General features: G+C 45.4%; 1 long non-coding RNA gene across 1 annotated transcript; it reads left to right on the top strand.

The window, feature by feature from the left end:
* Window positions 1-1327: 1327 nt before the first annotated feature.
* Window positions 1328-3191, top strand: LOC125759426 (uncharacterized). The gene is made up of 3 exons (XR_007417086.1): window positions 1328-1384; window positions 1872-1984; window positions 3127-3191. It is a non-coding gene; the product is annotated as an uncharacterized LOC125759426 (long non-coding RNA).
* The last annotated feature ends 203 nt before the right edge of the window (window positions 3192-3394 follow it).

The raw sequence follows: 3394 nt of genomic DNA, 5'->3' as shown, positions 1-3394 counted from the left end.
GTGCGTGTGCGCGCCCGAAACCTGCTTGAAAGGCAGTTTATAAACTTGTAGTTCTTTTTTGATATTTGTGTTCTGATCGCCAGCACTGGCCCTTACGCCTGCTTAGGCCACTGCGCCATTATTTTCATTAGAATTCATTATCTGCGTATTCAAAGTGCCAAATTCAATTTTCGGAGCTGGGGTGCTATTCTGGACATTGTCAAATTCCGCCATGTTGTCAAATTCCGCCATGTTGATGATTTGATTGGTCACGCGAAGTCGTTCGCATTGTGGCGCTGCAATGGCGTTACGACACAGGAATCCGCGATGACGTAACGTGCCAAAAAATAGTAATTTTTTTTCGAAGCAACGCTTCGCCGCACTCTGTCATGTAGAAATAAAGGTTTGGGTGAAACAACGAAACCGAAATATGGTACTGAGCTGTGCCTACGGTCAACTTGCGGTTTATCGAAACTACTGCTCGCTTGACGAAGAGCCGCCATGTCTGCAACACGATTGGACATTGCACTGATGGCGCCCATTGCGTCACAGGATCTCACTTTTTGTAGCGTCAAATTGACGTTGCGTGACGTTGCATCCTGCCAAATTTGCAGCTTAAAATGTGAGAACGATGAAGTGCCCAAAATTGGCCGCCATATTGTTGTAAATTGAGTTGCTTGGTCGATGTGCAGCCTCACATACGTATGTGTAGATGTCATTCTGTGAGTTACTTTACAAGCATGTTTTCGGTTAGTAATAATTTAAAGTGTTGTACATGAAGCTTGCTTGTTAAATAAAAGGTTATTGCTTAATTTGGCTTGTTCGAAATTGCCGTTCTCGCCGCAAGAGAACGCTAGATAAGCGAAGAAAAATGGCGCTGCCCTTTGTTGTGTAGTGGCTGGAGCTGCAGGAAGCATCGCGAGTACCGCGATGCTTTTGTGATGACCGATCAATTATTTCAACTGTGGTGCCGGTTGACGAAGGACACTGTGCGATGGCTGTGCGGGGAGCTTCTCCAGGACCTGGAGAGGCGGCGTACGGACACGAGAACAGCCCCGACCGTTGTTGTTTTTGTTGAGCTACAAGTGCTTTGCGCCCTTCGCTTGTTCGCCACCGGCAGTTACCACGACGCGATCGCGAACAACGAGGACGTTGCGACGAGCTAGTCCAGTGTGGGTCTCACGATTCATGCTGTCATGGAAGCGATCGTCGAGCGCCTCGGCAACGAGTGGATCGCCCTCCCTGCCAAAAGGAAGGCTTTGTCCACATAGATGCAAGATTTGAAGGCTGCGTTGAGGTGGCCGACGACACGTTCGTGTGCATAAGTGCGCCGTATGAAAAGGACGATGGCAACAAGGCTGCTTACTTTTGCCGCAAGACCTTTTACGCCCTCTGCGTCATGATTGTGAGAACAAATTTCATCATATTCAGTCTCGCGCATGCTGTTAGTAGAATGCAAATGAGGAACGTGAAAGACAGCTTTTCGCCACTCTCCAGTACTTTAACGACATTTGCCGTGGCTCCAACTGCAGTGATAAAAAAGAACGCAGTAGTCGCGGTAAACGGAGTTTCCGTCACTATTTAGTTTTGGCAGGGGTGACGTGACACCATAAAAAGTTGATCGAGCTTCATATTTGATCGTGGCAGCTTTTAAGAAAAATAATGCATGAAAGGAAATCAAACGTGCTGATTGCGCTCTAATTTCATAAACAGTGATATGCAGACATGCAGTAACTGCCACATATGAAATGAAAGATACAGCTGTCGAAGCTGCGCTCCGAAAGCAACTCGAAAGAAATAAGTGCGTTGGACCACACAGCTACAGTTGTTCTGCATGTAGCTGGTTGTATTGCTGTTGCTGACTTCCTTCCAATGCAAACAACACTCTGCAGGTATGTGACCAACCCTGCCGATGACTGCCCTCGTACTCGGGGCCCGTGCACGACGCCTTTATGTGGAAGACATCCACCGTGAGCCCGGACTGGGCAGTGGACACCGTGGCCAGGTTGGTGAATAGCTGCTTGGTATGCAAGCGTGAGAATGCTTGTGTGGTGTCTTAGTGTAGCAAAAACATTATTCATGGTAATTTTATTACACGCTTCATGGTTCTTAACTACTCAAGTCTCTTTGTCCAAATTTCTGCCCCGTATGTTATTACTGGTAGCTACCTTGTTCGAACACTACCTACTTTAGTGGCACTCGTGTTCCCTTGAATGAAAATTCTCTCATGCACACATTTGAGAAAACAAGTCATACTGAGACTCGAGGCGGCACACAATAATCCGACTTGCTCTCAGTGTATAATTGCAAGTTGTCTTTCTATGGTCATGGGAAAGACTACTATAGTGCAATAGAAAGGTCAAGCATGAAATAAACTTTCATGAAGAGATTGTATGATCCTTTATTATAAAGCGGTGAAATAATAAATAGTAAGCATGCGATGATACAGAAAATGCTACACTCTGAGGCTATGTTAAAAAAAAGAATACATCAAATACAACTGCCATAGATGTTGTACATTCATAAATACAATTATGTGTAGAAAGGACAACTTGTATAAAATATACAAATAAGCAAGCACAGCCATGTGCTATATAGCAATAACATAAGTCAACTGACAACTCAAAGGTATTTCAGTCATGGTTCATAAAAAGCACTAAAAAACAACTCAAACAGTTGCAAAAGAAACCTGCTGTCACGTTTCATTGACGGCCTAAGCACACACAAAAAAAACACTAAGGGAATCCAAGCCTTGAGTGCGCTTACCCTCTGCAGCCGCACATCACTCCCATGCAATCAAAAGAAAGCACAACACCCTTACCACCAAATAAGATGCGCCTTCTGTCACTCGGCCCCTTCTTCTCTATGAAAGAAGTTAAGGGCTGCAGTTCAGTAGCTTCGTTGTCATTCCTCCTGACGAAGGAATTGAGTTGATAAAGCCATTTTTTCGTTGGAGCATTTCAAAAGCCGTAATTATGTAACCTAACCAGACAAGCAATTCAGTGAATATGTCTAGCTGTAAAAAAAAGGAACGCAGTGCATATCAGTGACACGATGTCTTCGAATAAGTTAAAAGAAGTGAGAAAGGAATAGTACATATTCATGTATACATTCATGTTATGCTAATTGGAACACTGTCCTCCACAGGTGATAGTGCATACTCGCTTCAACCTTGGCTGCTTAACCCCATCCCTGGAGCACATCCTGCAGAATCCTCTGCTGCCCGTTTCCACCGCACCCACTCTTCACTGCGGTGCGTCGTATAACTGTGCACTGGAGTCCTCAAGGCCCACTTTCGGTGCTTGCAGAGGTACAGAACACTGTACTATGGCCCACTCTTCACGTCGAAGATCATCGCAGTTTGTGTCGTGCTTCACGGCCTCGGTGTTTGGGAGCAGCTGCCTGAGCCAGACGA

The sequence above is a fragment of the Rhipicephalus sanguineus genome, chromosome 1, assembly GCF_013339695.2.
Source record: "Rhipicephalus sanguineus isolate Rsan-2018 chromosome 1, BIME_Rsan_1.4, whole genome shotgun sequence".
Taxonomy (NCBI): Eukaryota; Metazoa; Arthropoda; class Arachnida; order Ixodida; family Ixodidae; genus Rhipicephalus; species Rhipicephalus sanguineus.
The sequence above is the reverse complement of the archived record's forward strand: the minus strand, read 5'-3'. Positions and strand labels throughout refer to the sequence as shown.